Source organism: Microcaecilia unicolor, chromosome 1, assembly GCF_901765095.1.
Source record: "Microcaecilia unicolor chromosome 1, aMicUni1.1, whole genome shotgun sequence".
Classification (NCBI taxonomy): Eukaryota; Metazoa; Chordata; class Amphibia; order Gymnophiona; family Siphonopidae; genus Microcaecilia; species Microcaecilia unicolor.
Window position 1 is genome coordinate 474,368,736 of NC_044031.1, and position 17,972 is coordinate 474,386,707.

The following is a 17,972-nucleotide window of genomic DNA, read 5'->3' on the forward strand; positions in this document are numbered from 1 at the left end:
GGTCAACCATCTCTAATGTCGACCTAAATGTTGAGATTTGGGCATCACCGACCGTATTATCGAAACAAAAGATGGATGCCCATCTTGTTTCGATAATACGGGTTTCCCCATCCCTTCGCAGTGCCGTCCTGCGAGGATGCCCTCATGAAAACTTGGGCGCCCCGCCCCGTTCGATTATGCCCCTCCACATCACCTAAAGAAAGCCACAGTAAGTGGGAAAGTTATTAAGCTATAGTAAAAATTGGGGTTTTATCGTACCTCTACGTAATATGGGAGTTGCCAACTGGCTCAATACTCCAGGTAACTGATTCCAGTGGTACATGAATAATTCTGCTTCTGATCGACCTCATAAGCAGAGTTATTCTACCAGCCCGGGAGCATTAGGATACAAATCCGCAGCTGACATTCTTGGGTATTGCTTTAAAGAGCTAACCACTGTTCAATAAAAGCTGCCTGGTAATTTCCCAATTACACATTCCCCTCTCAAAGACTCTGCATATGTTAGGGCAACTTGATCCCTAGCAGTAATACCACGAGACTATTGTTAGGGCTCACCAGCACCAACTTAAACCTGGTGCCGGTAAGGGCAGGAACAACTGGAGATCGCTCCTGCCTGGACTCCACTAGACCTAAGGGAAACAGCAAGTTAGGCCCAGGGTGGGGGGGGGGGGGCACCTTGAATGTGTAGAGGGGCCTTCTGGGGTACCTTCAAATTAGTTTTGTTTCTGAGTGGGGGGATGTGATTTGGGAGGGAGCTACAGGGTGGGGGTCTTGAACTTGAGGTGGAGGAGGATCTTGAATTGAGGGTACCATGGGAGGTGGCCTAACATATGGGGGAGGACTTAGGAAGGGGAGTATATGATTGGTGAAATTCAGGGGACAACATTTTTTAGCTGTGGTCAGCTACTTTAAGCAATGGCCAGGAGCATCAGGCTGTGACTCTGAGACTCGATGCTCCCAGGACAGAAAAATTACCCTAACCATTTGCTGGGATTATTTTTTCAGATGTAATAGGGTCTTATTCTATAAAGGTTATGCTGCTAAATTTATGCTACTAAAATTTATGTTCCTAAATTTAGGAGCATAATTTATGCTCCTATATTTATGGTTCTAAATTTACGGTCCTAAATTACAAGATTAAGCTATTTTGGAGCACAGATTATGCTCATAATTTAGAAGCATAAATTTAGCACAATAAATTTTAGGAGTGTAAATTTAGGAGCATAACCTTTATGTGTTCACCGCAAGCCACATTATTAAATTTCAATACTAATGAGACTTTTACATGCATTTGCATGTTTTGCATTTCATCAGTATGCAGCTTGTGGTGATTTAACTTACTTTGGGGTCCTTTTACTAGCATAGCAAAAAATAGACTACCATGGGACATACTACAACATCATATGATAGTTTTTGAAAGTGTGTGTATGCTGGTCACATGGTGATTTTTTTTTTTTTTGAGGTGGCATGCTGGGGCACAGTGAGCATTCCTATGCTAACCAGTTAGTACATCTACATTACCACATGCTAACTGGTTAGCGCATGGATAACAAGGGAGTTCTTACTGCGTACAAACATTTTTAATGGTAACAGTGCATGACCATTAATGGAAAAAAAAACAGAAAGTTAGGGTTTTTATGGCTGCGGTAAAATATCTACAGGGGAAAAAGCATACTGAGGAGCCCTTTTACTAAGCCGAAGTAAAAAGTGACCTGTGCTAGTTTTGGTGTGTGAAACTGGCATGCGCTGGACAACTTTTTACCTAGAGGGAAAAGACCTTTTTTAAATGGGGCAGTAAATGGTCACATGCTAATATTAAAATTAGCAAATGGCTATTCTAACCCCACAGTAACTGGGAAGTGCATGGCAATGTGGCCACGCTGCTGATTACCACCAGGAATGCCCCCCACGTTAGAAAATAGAAAATTATTTTCTACCATGAGAAACTGCTCACGCCAACTTCAGAATTACTGCTGGACTCCTGTGCTAATCTGGCGGTAGGGCCAATTTGGAGCGTGCTACCCATGAGGTAGCCCTACCACACCTTTGTAAAAGGGCCTCTAAGGCTTACTTTTGCCACAGCTTAGTAAAAGGACCCCCTTGTTTTGCACAACACAACTAGTCCTGTTTAAGATGCATTAAAGGGCATATAGCATGCATTATAGCCATAAATCAGCTTGATAACTATCCCCCTAAGATAAGCATGAGTGCTTATTCCTGTGGGCCACATGGCACTTAGCTCATGCTAATGCTTTAGTAAAAGGGGCCCTAATTTGTTTAGGGGTCAAAATGACCCTGCAGTATGTCTAGTCTTAAAATAATGAAAGATTCAAAATAGGCAGATATAGCAAGAAAAAATGTGATTTACTGATCATTGTAATATAATTGAAATATTGAAATTATGACATATGAGAAAAAACTTATTAATATGAAAGATGAAAAATGACTGACAAAAAGACAAAACAGTATAAAAAGTAAAACGTGGGAAAGAATGCGTAAGGGTACGTAAGGCCCCTAAGTTCCTCACTCCATTTTTCTTAGAATTTCTTCCCCTTTGCTGTTCAACCTTGGCTAGTTGATGAGATGACTTCTGTGCATTGCAGTTCATTGTTACTTTCTGATGCCAGTTCCAAAACAGTTTTTAACGCAGATTGCTTCTCTTTCTTTTCAGTGAAATACTTTCCAATATCCCATTCTCTTTGACCAATTCAACATCTTTTTCCACTGCAGATTGTTTCTTGCTCTTTCCAGTGGAACACTAAAGAAATTCATCAGTTGCAGTTGTTTCATGCCTTTTGGGCTCATTTTCGAAAGAGAAGGGCGCCCATCTTTCAACACAAATCGGGAGATGGGCATCCTTCTCCCAGGGTCGCCCAAATCGGCATAATTGAAAGCTGATTTTGGGAGCCCTCAACTGCTTTCCTTCACGGGGACGACCAAAGTTCCCAGGGGCGTGTCGGAAGCATAGGCAAGGTGGGACTGGGGCGTGCTTAACACATGGGCGTCCTCGGCCGATAATGGAAAAAAGAAGGGTGTCCCTGATGAACACTTGGCTGACTTTACTTGGTCCTTCTTTTTTACGACCAAGCCACACAAATGTGCCCTAAATGACCAGATGACCACCGGAGGGAATCAGGGATGACCTCCCCCTACTCCCTCAGTGGTCAGTAACCCCCTCCCACCCTAAAAAAAATGTTAAAATATTTTTTCCAAGCCTCTATGCCAGCCTCAAATATCATACCCAGCTCCATGACAGCAGTCTGCTGGTCCTTGGAGCAGTTTTAGTGGGTACTGCAGTGCACTTCAGGCAGGCGGACCCAGGCCCATCCCCCCCTACCTGTTAAACTTGTGGTGGTAAATGTGAACCCTCCAAAACCCACCCAAAACCCACTGTACCCACATGTAGGTGCCCCCCTTCATCCCTAAGGGCTATGGTAGTGGTGTACAGTTGTGGGGAGTGGGTTTGGGGAGCACAGCACACAAGGTAAGGGAGCTATGCACCTAGGAACTTTTTCCTGAAGTCCACTGCTGTGCCCCCTAGGGTGCCCAGTTGGTGTCCTGGCATGTGAGGGGGACCAGTGCACTATGAATGCTGGCTTCTCCCATGACCATTTGATCGTTTCTGAGATGGGCGTCCTCAGGTTCCAATATCGCCGAAAATCAGGAACGACCATCTCTAGGGATGACCATCTCTAAGGTCGACCTAAATGTGGAGATTTGGGCGTCCCTGACCGTATTATCGAAACAAAAAATGCCCGCCCATCTTATTTTGATAATACGGGTTTCCCTGCCCCTTCGCCGGGACGTCCTGCGAGGACGCCATCAGGAAAACTTGGGCGCCCCGTTCGATGATGCCCTCCACGTCTCTCAGCCGTTGCTGAACATTTAATTTTTGTGATGTTCAGTAAAATATATTAATATTTAAATGCTGACTAATATTTGAAGCACATACATACATTTACACCTTGTCCCCAAAGCCTCTCTCTCTATCTCCTTACCCCCTGCAGAAGATACAGAGCATATGGCCTGTCCTGTCTGCCATTCCACATTTTCTGCTCAGCTATAAAACATCTTCCTTACCCTCAGTTTTTTTGTGATAAGTGCTTTTGACCAGGCTATTCAGCGGCAGTATATGGATAATGCCACTGAATATCCTTACAGACTATCTCAGCTGCCCCAGCTATCACCATTCTAGTCAGATATTTAATACCAACACAGAATATCTGGATCCATTTATTTTTCACTACCACAGTTGAGATTTACAATAACAGTGACTGTGGTAGCTCAATATTGACCTGTAAAAGTGTACTCCAAGCACAGCAAGGTGGAAGACATACAGCCAAGTATTTGATGTGGAGAAGGATATAGACAGGATGGGTGAGGTGTGGCATTCATGAGGGAGGAATGTAGGGAGAGCAAGGAATTGAAGAACAAATACACTTTACTTTAGAAAGTGGGGATTTGACATACCACCTTTCAATGGTTTCAATCAAAGCAGTTTGCGTATTATATATAGGCATTTATTTTGTACCTCGGATAATGGAAGATTAAGGGGCCCTTTTAGAAAAGCGTGGGAGGGCTAATGCACCAAATCGGCACTACCGCTGGGGTACCACGTGCGGCTGGTGGTAAATCTGAGGTTGGTATGCTCCAAATCCTGCGGTAGTAAATATTTTCCACCGCAGAGGGCTTTCCCAGCAGTAATTGGCAGCGCGGACACATTGGCATGCACAGTATGGTTACCGCGCGGGTAGTGCGTGAGCCCTTACTGCTAGGTCAATGGCTGGTGGTAAGGGCTCAGGCTGTAAATAGGCATGCACTAGTTTTCCATTAAAAAGTGGCCCTTTTTCCAACCGCGGTCAAAAGTGGCCCAGTGCGCACCAAAAAGATGCACCCATACTACCGCAGGCCACTTTTTACCGTGGCTTTGTAAAAGACCCCTCACGTGACTTAACCAGAGTTATAAGGAGCAACAGTGGGAATTGAACATGGTTCCCCTGCTTTTAAAGCCACTGCACTAACCATTAGGCTGCGCCTCCAGAACCATATGTAGAAGTGGATATGGGACCCAATGCAGTGATTTGAAGGCTGAATAGATGTAGCAGAACAGGTGAGAGACGTTAAGATCTACATTTTGAATATATTTTAGTGAACAGTAGTATTTGATGGCTCACTGTGAGACCTATATGGCACTAACTACAGCATTCTGAGTGAAGAAACGGATAAGAACTCTGGCAGTCTGTTCATAAAAGAATAGATGGATTTTGATGCCAACCACCCATCCCCCTCACAAAGCCACACAATGTACATTAGAAGATACACTCAGGTAGCTATAAACATGATGAATTGGTTTTATGCTTTTAGAGGTGAGAAATAAGTGACTTTTTTGTGCAATGAAAATCCAATAAAATTTCAATTACAAGAAAAGGTACACTCAAAAGTTTTAATTCATTTTTAACTTTGTAATAAAATATTATTCCTATATGTAAATATCTGCTCATAATAGTTGAGAAACTGTCACAATCTAAATCTTCAGACACCAAAACTCAACTTAATATAATCATAGCACTTAAAAAGTTCTTATCCCAAAAGAAATTTCAATGTCTCAACATTGATATCTCAAAAATGCAGTATTTAAAACACGTATCTGAAAAATTGCTTCAATATTCTTCTATCCAGACATAAAAAGTTCCCAGCAGCCATAACCTCAGCCTCTTCCCAAGCAGCTGCAGTTTGTCTGATGATGGAGAGAGCCTTTAGGTTGTGGCTCCTGGAGGGTTCCTGTATCCACCCACCCACCCACCCACCAGCCTTCATCTGCCCCCTTCTTGCAGACTCAGCCTCTCCCTAGTTGCTCCCCTCCCCCCCCACCCCGCAGACTCGGCCTATTCCCAATTTCTACTCATTCACCCACTCACTCTCAGCATTCACACCTGTAACCTTTCTCCATTGGCCCATCTATCCTAGCAGCAACCCCTTCCAGGAGTAGTCTCTCTAAAACCCTCATCCCCACTTCCACCAGTAGCCTCTCTTAACCCCTCATTTTAACCCCTACCCAGGGCAGAAATCTATTTCAACCCTTCATTTCCATCCCCCATCCCAAGCCATAGCCTCTCTGAACATTCATTTCTACCCCCCCTCCCCCCACAAGTGGTAGCTTCTCTCTACCCTTTATTTCCACCCCTGAGCAGTAGCATCTCTGACTCCTCATTTCTACCCCCACCCTAAGTAGTAGCCTCTCTCAACCCCTGCCTTCCCCTTGGAACTGCAGTCATTTTCAACCCCTCATCTGCACCCCCACCCTACCCTGAACAATAGCTTCTCTTAACTTCTCGCCCTGAAGAGTGATCCCTTTCGGTCCCTCCCAGGTAACCCTTCTCACCCCCTCCCCACCAACAACCACCAAAAAGGCTACTGACAAGGCTGGAGACTGCTCCACACGGGTTGCTGATACCACTGAAAAATTGTGAATTCTCTGCCTGGGCTGTTTCTGCTTTGCCTCCAGGACTGCTCCCAGACTTCTCTAGTTGGGCCTTTGCTTCCTCTTCCAGCCTTCTTCAGTCAGTACTGATTCCGCTACTACCCAGAGCGCTTCTATTTACCACCAGCTGATTTTTACCATGAGCTAAAAACACTACCACGGCTTAGTAAAAGACCCCCTAAGTTTGATAAAAACTAAAGCAATAGGGATGTCTGCAAGTATCAAATATATAAAAAATAAACATTAATTACATGACTGACTTGGCAGAAAAGACAATCAGCAATCAATAGAGCAAAAGATCAGTCAACATAGATTATAAGCATGCTGACATGCTAAAGATGAAGGACTTGGGCAAATAAAACAATATAAATGCAACAGGATCAATAAGAGCAGATACATTGGCAGGGGGAATCACAAAATGACTTCTAGCTGTACTTTCCAAAGTACAGCTAGAAGTCACATGCCACCATTTTAGAATATTACATCACATGGGGTGAGAACAAGTGGATATCACTACTGTCCCTTTTGGGAGAATCACTAGTGGGGCCTAAAATGATTTTTTGAAGGGAGTAGGGCTTCCCTAATAGAGAGTGAGCCTTGGGCGATGTCACCATATTTTCATATTTTCAGCCAGTGGTGTTCCTAGGGGGGCTGACACCCGGGGCGGATTGCTGATGCGCCCCCGCCCCTGGGTGCAGCGCGACCCCCCCCCCCCCCCCGGCGAAAGGACACCCCCCCCCCCGGGTGCACGCCGCTGGGGAGGGGGGTGCCGCGCGTGCCTGTCCTTCGTTCGTTCCATGCTCCCTCTGCACGGCACCCCCCCAGCGGTGTGCACCCAGGGTGGACCGCACCCACCGCCCCCCCTAAGAATGCCACTGTTTTCAGCTACAATATATGGCTGGGGAGGAGGTAACATCATGGGGTCCACTTGGCCACCAAACCTTTAAGGTTGCCCCAAGCTATTATCATAAGTAAGCCTCCCTTTTAAGAAGTCTGCTTCTATAGATATAATAAGAAGCCAACTCATTAAAAATCAGAAAACAGATTTAAAACATTATACAGTCACATAAACTACCTTCCCCCAGCACAACCCCTAACCCCAAGCTGCGGGATTTTCCCACATGGTAAAAAATCAGAAGCACCAATGGCACAACATTGTATAGATAAAGGGCACATATTTGATCAATTGGGCTTCATGATAATAGATAAGATACAGCAGGGCAAGAGAAGGGGGGCATCAAAAAACGTCTATGGCAAAAAGAAAAAAGACTTATTTTTCAGTATAGAACAACAGTACCGAATGGCTTGAATAAAAATGTGGTGTGGAAGGCATTCTACTGAGGAGTAAGGGCGCTTTCAAAGACTCTCCACCCGGGATTGGTCACAGGTCCAGGTGGCATTTGTTTAAATACTGCAGCCATCTTGGAGCGGGAAATCGCATAAACAGAAGACCTCTTCCTGAAGCAGCAATAACAACTGCAAAACAAGATGTTCTTGTAGAAGAAGCAGAAGAAGGAGATCATGAAGCAAGACGTGAAATAGGATTGCAGTAGCCAAGATTGGATAGCACCGAGTGAACGTACCAACCCGTTGGAAAGACTGAACAGTGGCGGAAGGATAGAATACCTCAAGCCACAATACAGCAGGACTAAAGCTGACAAGATAAGTGCACAGCAGGGGGGTGGGCAATAAGAGTGCTGTTCAATAAGAAAATAGAAAAAATAAAAAATACATAAAATGCAAAGAATTGACATAGAATGTAAAATGTTAGATTTTGATTATGTATTTCTGAAGATATTTCTCTCACAGCATGGGTGTTTGTAAGTGGTGGGTATACTAAGAAACCAATGTTTTTTCTCCTTATTGAGTTTTTTTAACATTGGTTGGTAGTGCTCCCGCTACAATAAAATAGAAAAAATAAGGACCAATGATAGGAACATAGCTCCAATGATAAGTGGTGGCGCTCTGAAAGAACTAAGAAAGAGCAAGTATTCTTTGCAGAATAGCCAAGCTTGGTAGCGTTTAGGTCCTGGGGTGATAAATCAGTAATATCATTCACATGCTGAGAGACGAATATCTCAACACCATTTGGTAAAATTATAGACAAGGAGATACCTGACCAGTGGTCCCCAACAGACTGAGTTTGAATAGTATACTACTTACAATGTCAACACAATATATAATAAAACATTTTAATTTACAGCGTAGGGTATAAGCAAGGATGGAACATGTAGATAGGCAAGAGAGTAAGAGGAGTTAGAGAATAAGGTAACTAATTTAAAGAAAGGTGCACATGAGGTCAGAGTTATGATTCAATGTTATCTCAGCTAGGGCAGGAGTGAATAAACACAGTAACCAGTTAGCACAGCGGTAATGTCAGCATACTATCTCAATAGTGCTTCCATGACCAATCTCCACCCCAACATTAAATAAATAAATGCCACATGCTTAGCAGATGCAGATGGCAAAAATAATGCAGAATTCTGTAGCACATCTTTGTTAGGCCATTTTTCATGCATTAAACATGCATTGTTGTTTTTATGAGGTTGACACACATTATGTTCTGTACCAGATGATGCAGATGCTCCCATTCTATCTGCCACTGCTTGTAATATTGTGTCATGTGGTACGTGCAGTAAATGCAGGGCAGATAGATCTGGGCATGCCCCCCTAGATTTACCACACAAGCTTTGTACATACCACATACTTGTTTTTGCCCCAATAACTATGGTCTTCTAAATACTATTTGATAGACCTGGTAAGAGGGAAAGGAAAGCTGGGGAAGATGGTACTGAATCATTAGATAATAGTCTTGAATTAACAAAATTTCTGGAGAACTCTCTGGAGAAAGTTATTTCTAAGAGTACACTTTTGGTAACATTTGCTTATGAATTAGATAAGTTCTAAACAATGAAATATTCTCCAGATAAAAGAATGAGTGTTTTGGAATTAGCAGGCTTTTTCTTGCTAACCAGCACAATGTAATCTTTTTAAGGGCTATTTTAATCTATATTTTCTTGTATGTGTAGAGCTTGTATATAGCTTCTTGTATGTGCCTAACGCAGCTTAGTAAAAGGGTCCCTTATATTTTAGCTGTTATAATGGTGTGGAGGCATGGAGTACAGTGAAGGATTAGCTCACTGGTTAGTGCAGAAGACTGAGATCCAGCATAACCAAGTTCAATTTCTACTGCAGCTGTCTGTGACCTTGGCAAGTCATTGCCTCAGGTAAGTGTACATAATATGCAAATTGTTTTGATTGTAACCACAGAAAGGTGGTATATCAAATCTCATCGCCCATTTATTGCACCGACAAATTTGTTTTCCCCTCAACAAAATATATTTTGTATTTTTAAATAAATGGTATAAATAAAAAGGGAAATATAAATAATCAAAAATGACAAAGAGACAAAAATAAAATCAGATGCAATGAAAAAGAATAAAATATAAAACAGCACAAAAACAGAAAAATAAAATAATCATGTCCATGGAATCAAAGATCAAGTCTTCAATCACAATTCCAAAAACAAGAACAAACTAATACTAGAACCTGGGTGTAGCAAATTTGAATATGGGACATTCTTGCTCACTAAGTCCAGATTCAATGCAGCAATTTTTTTAGACCTTTTTTTTTCTTGCAGATTCCACACAAATTTTTCCAATAACACTTGGGACCTGCAAATATTTAACACAAAAGAGCATACTGTCTAGTATTTAGGTGGTGCTAAGTGCTCCTGTGTTAACTCTGCACTGTCCCAAAACGTGGAGGTTTTTCTGCCATAAAGGAACAAAGCAATACCAGCCTCTTTACAGCATCAGATGCTATGGCCAGTCCAATTAGAGCAGCAAGCAGGTCCCAGAAATAGCTTAGTGGTGGGTGCAGTGCACGGTAGAGAAAGGAACCCAGGCCCATATCCCACTATAACTGTTACACTTGTGGTGGAAAGTATGAGCCTTCCAAAACCCACCAAAAACCTACTGTACCCACATATATTTATGACACCTGCAGGCATAAAGACTATTGTAATGGTGAACAGTTGTAGACAGTAGGTTTCTGGTGCATATATGTGCATACATATGTTTATATGTATGCAGAGTAAATAATAATATCAAACAAAGGTTCCTGCTAATTACCTCTAAATATTTTTGTAGACTATCAGAACAGTGGGTGAATCCAATTTTTGAAGTGTGAGGCAAAACACTTCTACACCACACTCAAAATCCTCTTTGGTTCTTATTTTTGCATATATAAAATTCAATATGTTAAATTTCATTCAATGCCAATCTTCAAAATCTTTTATGTGTAATAAAACACATTTTAAATGAGTGTATAATTCATTGCTGCATTTTACAGTTGGAGGTTAAGATAGACTGCACTTCTGTCCCATTGTTCTGATGGTGCACAAAAATATTTAGATGTAAACCTTTGTTTGATATTATTGATTTTGAGGTGGGTTACCTGATACATATTGAGACCACGTATTTGTTTTCAATTATATACAGGATGGGGAATAAAAATGTAACCCCCCTAGAGTTTTTTGCTGTTGTTTCAGCAACAGCTTGGAATTTCAATGTGAAATTTTATAGCTTTATTTGTTGTTGTTATCTACATCTATGTGCTGAGTGGACTGAGATTACCCCAAACCATGATGAAGTTATGGACTTTTTAGCATGACCACCCAGCGATTTGCGCACATTCAAAAATGTTTGCACTGTAAAACTACCATTATTTGAAGAAAAAAACAAAGGGTACCAGTTTACTGTTAATGACATAGACTTTTTTTCTGGGAAGCAATGTTGGAGGCCTATCATAAGCTCCACCCAAAGCCACCAACAATCGCCAAACTCAAGGAAGCGCTGCAGATGATCTGGGACAGCCTGCCAAAGGGACCGATCGACAAGGCTGTTAAGAACTTCCCAAAATGACCGAAGGCCTGTGTTAAAGCTGAGGGTGGACACTTTGAGCATTCACAGCGACTGCAAAATTCTGACACATTGTTAATTGTATCATTTGAATGCACAGAAATCACAATGTTGTTTAATAGTAAGCATGATGACTAAATAAGTACATAAAAGTTCTTGAAATTCAAAGCAGTTGCTGAGAAAATGACAAAAAACTCTAGGCGGTTACTTTTGTTTGCCTCCCTGTTCATGTCAGTATTCTAATCATTTACATAAATGTTAGCAGTTTATTTATAGAATTACCTCCTAATGTGGAAGCGGGCATGAAATGGCAGGGGATGGGTCAGTTCTACACCTTACAGTTAATACAGAGGTAGTTACCATGAGATAACCATTAATGTGCAGATATCACAGCACAACAAAAGCTATAGCTAAGTTCATTGTGTTATCTGTCATTCAGTTAATGCATATTAAAACATGTTTTTCTGTGTTAACTGAATGGCAGAATGTTAGGAATATCCCCAAGAACTAATGCAGAATTTTTATATCTAACTCTTGGGTCCTTTTACTAAGTTGTGTAAAAGGTGACCTGTGCTAGCATCAGCACGTGTTTTTGATGTACGCTGAGGCCCCCATTCACCATAGCAGGTAAAAGGCTGTCTTTTTTTCACAAAAAGAAATGGCCTTGCAGTTAGTGAACCACTTGCCGCATAGCCATTTTGGGGGGAACACTTAGCACCTCCCATTGAGGTAGAGGTAAGGGCTCCTGCGCTAATCCAGTGATAACCAGGCAGCATGTGGTGCTACCTGATTACCACCAGAAATGGTGAACACTGGGGTTAGGAACTACGGCCGGGCTTCTGCTGTAGCCCAGCGGTAGTCCCAGATTAGCTCACGGCAAGCCTGTTGCTACAAGCCAACCCTTTAATAAAAGGGCCCCGTCACAAAACGCCTAGCCACTCGCCTGGGTTTACCCCGCAGCCACTTAGAGGGTCTATCGCCAGCACAGCTCAGGTCTACCTGCACCTGCCACTTGTGCTCTACACTAGCACCCTCCTCCCACCAACTGGATCACAACTACCACTGGGTGAGTCTCACGCTCTCCAGTTATCCCCAGTGATTTCTAGGTTACTGGAGCCACACTTCCAGTGGTCCCACAGTTCCCAGAAAGCACTCACAGACCCAACAACACAAACCACCAGAATTCTTTATCAGTCCAGAGAGGCAATAAACTAAATATTGTTTATTGTCTTAAAAATGGATCAGTGGAACAAAGTGCAATTAGCAAACAATAACAGGTAACTGAAATATGGATCAATTATAACACTAACTACACATTTGCATACTGTCTAAACAGTACCTGGGAAGATCAGGACATATAATTCAATGAGCCTCAGCAAAGAGATCTGTCACTTTTTTCTCCTGGGCTAAGATTGAAGCAACAACCAGCAACAAATGCTGGGTAATATCATACTCCAGACCAATCAGAGCACAGTCAACAAGTTATAAAAGTATACTGCTCACAATACTGTAGCTTGACTTTTTCACTAAGGTGTCCCTTTACTAAGGTGTGCAAAATGGCCTGTGCTGTTGTAGGCACGTGTATTGGACTCGCACAGGTCAATTTTTCAGTGCACCTGCAAAAAAGGCCTGTTTGTTGGCCGAAAATGGACATGCGGCAAAATTTAAATTGACTTAGCGGTAAGGTCTCACGCGTTAACCAGGTGGTAATCGTCAGCATATGTGCACTGCCAATTACCTTATAATGGTCTAAGCCCTTACCGCCAGCCACTGATCTGGCAGTAAAGGCTCACATGCTACTTACGCAGTAATCATGCAGTGCGTGCCAATGTGGCCATGCTGCCAATGACCACGAGGAACACCCCCTGTGGTAGAAAGTAGAACATGATTTTCTATTGAGGGAACCAGCATGTACCAACTATCATCGGGTGCCTGCGCTACCCCAGCGGTAGTCTACTACTACTATTTAGCATTTCTATAGCGCTACAAGGCATACGCAGCGCTGCACAAACATAGAAGAAAGACAGTCCCTGCTCAAAGAGCTTACAATCTAATAGACAAAAAATAAAGTAAGCAAATCAAATCAATTATTGTGTACAGGAAGGAGGAGGGTAGGTGGAGGCAGGTGGTTACAAGTGGTTACGAGTCAAAAGCAATGTTAAAGAGGTGGGCTTTCAGTCTAGATTTAAAGGTGGCCATGGAAGGGGCAAGACGTAGGGGCTCAGGAAGTTTATTCCAGGCGTAGGGTGCAGCGAGACAGAAGGCGCGAAGTCTGGAGTTGGCAGTAGTGGAGAAGGGAACAGATAAGAAGGATTTATCCATGAAGCGGAGTGCACGGGAAGGGGTGTAGGAAAGGACGAGTGTGGAGAGATACTGGGGAGCAGCAGAGTGAGTACATTTATAGGTTAGTAGAAGAAGTTTGAACAGGATGCGAAAACGGATAGGGAGTCAGTGATGCGACTTGAGGAGAGGGGTAGTATGAGTAAAGCGACCCTGGCGGAAGACGAGATGGGCAGCAGAGTTTTGAACCGATTGGAGAGGGGAGAGGTGACTAAGTGGGAGGCCAGCAAAAAGCAGATTGCAGTAGTCTAAACGAGAGGTGACAAGGGTGTGGATGAGGGTTTTGGTAGAGTGCTCGGAAAGAAAGGGGCGGATTTTACGGATGTTGTAAAGAAAGAAACAACAAGTCTTGGCGGTCTGCTGGATGTGAGCAGAGAAGGAGAGAGAAGAGTCAAAGATGACCCCAAGGTTTCGAGCCGAGGAGACAGGAAGAATGAGAGAGCCATCATCAACAGAAATAGAAAACGGGGGGAGTGGGGAGGTCGGTTTCGGGGGGAAAATGAGAAGTTCGGTTTTGGTCATGTTTAATTTCAGGTGGCGTTGAGACATCCAGATAGCAATGTCAGACAAGCACGCTGAAACTTTGGTTTGGATGCAAGGTGAGATATCAGGGGTAGAAAGGTAGATTTGGGAGTCATCAGCATAGAGATGGTAGGAAAAGCCATGGGATGAACCAAGGGAAGAAGTGTAGATAGAAAAGAGGAGGGGACCAAGAACAGAACCCTGAGGTACGCCGACAGGCAGAGGGATAGAAGTAGAAGAGGATCCACCAGTGTGAACACTAAAGGTGCGGAGGGAGATGTAGGAAGAGAACCAGGAAAAGGACAGAGCCCTGGAATCCAAGTGAGGACAGGGTATCAAGGAGTATGCTGTGATCAACAGTGTCAAAAGCAGCGGAAAGATCAAGAAGAATGAGGATGGAATAGAGACCTCTGGATTTAGCCAGTAATAGGTCATTTAGCACGCGATACCCACGCGATACCCACGCATTAGCCTTACTGCTGCTTTGTGAAAGGGCCCCTAAAATAGTAAATGCATACACTGTAACAATGAAGGGAATTTGAAAGAAAACTCATCATAGACCTATATATAAATAAGATTGAAAAAGTGGGATAGTTGTGAGTCCTAGTGGATACTGAATAAAAGTTCAAAAACAAATAAATAAATTAAAGTGTTAGGAGAGATTGCCTTGTAAAAGAAATAAGTCCTTCTATGATTGTGGCTTCAAATAAGTTGCATTAAGACAAAAAGCTTCAAGTTATAAAGACAAAGTATCATGTTGAGCCAGCATTCTTGCAGGGCTCTGAGACAGCACAAGACAAACATCAACAAAATAGGAACATTTAGATAAAGATATTCTAAGAGTAAAATGATCTGGACAGCAAAGACTCATTCTATTACATTTTGAAGAGAAAAAAAGATGAAGAAAACTGGTTAGTACCATCAAGAGTTCATCATGCTGTATGAGACTTACAGTGAAAGATATAAGCAACGACTTTAGCTGGAAAAATGAAAGGAAAAGAAAGATGATGAAAGAGATAGATGGATGTGTGAATGATGGATGAATAATTTGAAAGATGGGCAAAGACGGAAATAATTTTGCCAATGTAGAACAAGATACTTATAGAACATTTTTTTCAGAGCAGGAAACAAAAATTGTGGATCGCATAGGAAAGGAGAGGTAGGAAAGTTGTGATAGATTTATTTAAATACTGTATCTCAAAATATAAATGATGACATTTTTCAGTACAATGGAAGTTCTAAAACAAAGGGGTCTTTCACTAATCCACGGTAACATTTTTAGCTTGCGGTAGAAATCAGCTGGCGATACAAGCCGAGACACTCATTATATCCCTATATCTCGGTGTTTACCGCCAGTTGATTTCTGCCGTGAGCTAAAAATGCAAATGTGGCTTAGTAAAAGACCCCAAAGGGTAATAATATTAGGTTAAAAACAACAGACTTGATTTAAAAAAAGAATATTTCTTAACAGAATCTGGTGCATATACACAAATACATCTAAACTTCAGGTCCCATACCCTAAAACATTTATACATTACATGCATTAAACTTTGTGTGCTATATCCAAAACAATCTAGTGGGCCCCAGTGTCACTAACAGTCTGTAGGTAATGAAAGGAGGTTATATTTATGTCTGTCAGGGGTAGAACTGCTCTGTAGACAGCATGAATGGAGAAGCCCTTATATATTTCTAGCTGGTTAATCAAAGGGATGTGCCCAGTGGAGAAGCTAGGTGGGTTTCCTTAGGTTATTTAAGGCCCCAGTTTTGGACAGAAATTATCTTTTCTGATTCTCTTTTCTACCAGCTAGCAGCAAATAGCATGGTTTGCAGAACAGGGTCTGAGTACCACACTCGATTATAAGGATAAATTACATATTACTAACAATAGCTCCGCAAGCTCATTTTTCAGTTCTATCAGTACTCTTGGATGAATACCATCCAGTCCAGCAGATTTGCTACTCTTCAGTTTGTAGAACTGCCCCATTACATCCTCCAGGTTTACAGAGAATTCATTAAGTTTCTCTGACTCGTCAGCTTCGAATACTATTTCCGGCATGGATATCCCACCCAAATCTTCCTCGGTCATCTAGCGGTCCAACCGATTCTTTTGCCGGCTTCCTGTTTTTAATATACCTAAAAAACTTTTTACTATGTGTTTTTGCCTTCAACGCAATCTTTTTTTCAAAGTCCCTCTTAGTCTTCCTTATCAGCGCTTTGCATTTGACTTGGCATTCCTTATGCTGTTTCTTATTATTTTCAGTTGGTTCCTTCTTCCATTTTCTGAAGGATTTTCATTTAGCTCTAATAGCTTCCTCCATCTCACTTTTTAGCCACGCCAGCTGTCGTTTGGTCTTCCATCCTCCTTTTTTAATATGCAGAATATATTTGGCCTAGGCTTCCAGGATGGTGTTTTTGAACAGCATCCACGCTTGATGTAAAATTTTGACCCTTGCAGTCGCTCCTCTAAGTTTTTTTTTTTCATCGTTCTTCTCATTTTATCAGTCTCCTTTTTTAAAGTTAAATGCTAACGTATTTGATTTCCCACGTATACTTACTTCAAAGCTAATATCAAATCCGATCATATTATGATCACTGATATCAAGCGGCCCCAGCACCATTACCTCGCACACCAGATCATGCGCTTCACTAAGGACTAGGTCTAGAATTTTTCCTTCTCTTGTTGGCTTCTGTACCAGCTGCTCCATAAAGCTGTCCTTGATTTCATCAAGGAATTTTACCTCCCTAGCGTGCCCCAATGTTACATTTACCCAGTCAATATCGGGGTAATTGAAAAGACCCATAATTATTGTGTTGTCCAGTTTGTTTGTGTCCCTAATTTCCTTTAACATTACTGCATGCGTCTGTTCATCCTGGCCAGGCGGACGGTAGTACACTCCCATCACTATCCTTTTCCCCTTTACACATGGAATTTCAATCCACAGTGATTCCAAGAAGTGTTTTGTTTCCTGCAGAATTTTCAATCTATTTGATTCAAGGCTCTCGTTAATATACAGTGCTACCCCTCCACCAATTTGATCCACCCTATCACTACGATATAATTTGTACCCTGTTATGACAGTGTCCCACTGGTTATCCTCCTTCCACCAGGTCTCAGAGATGCCTATTATATCTAATTTTTCATTTAGTGCAATATATTCTAACTCTCCCATCTTATTTCTTAGGCTCCTGGCATTCGCATATAGACATTTCAAAGTATGTTTGTTGTTCCTGTTTATATGATGCTTAGTACTTGACAGTATTAATTTGCAATCTTTTGTCTGATTTTTATTTTTATTTAAGGACACCGATCTACTATGGTCTCTTTTGCAACCTCACTATCAGGATACCCTATCTTCCCTGTTTTGGTGATATCTTTGAAAGATACCTTATCCTGAACCATGCGCTTTTGAGCGACTGTCGGCCTTCCCCCCATTTCTAGTTTAAAAGCTGCTCTATATCCTTTTTCAATGCCAATGCCAGCAGCCTGGTCCCACCCTGGTTAAGGTGGAGCCCATCCTTTCGGAATAGGCTCCCCCTTCCCCAGAATGTTGCCCAGTTCCTGGGATGTTTGTGATGCCAGTCTACTAAGAATGGTGGCTCCTCCTACATCCCAATGGCTAGCTTTTGTGCATTTTTCACTTGGACTTTTTTTTTTAATGGACCAAAAAGATAAACACACGGAGCACAAAAAACATCTAGCAAATAGC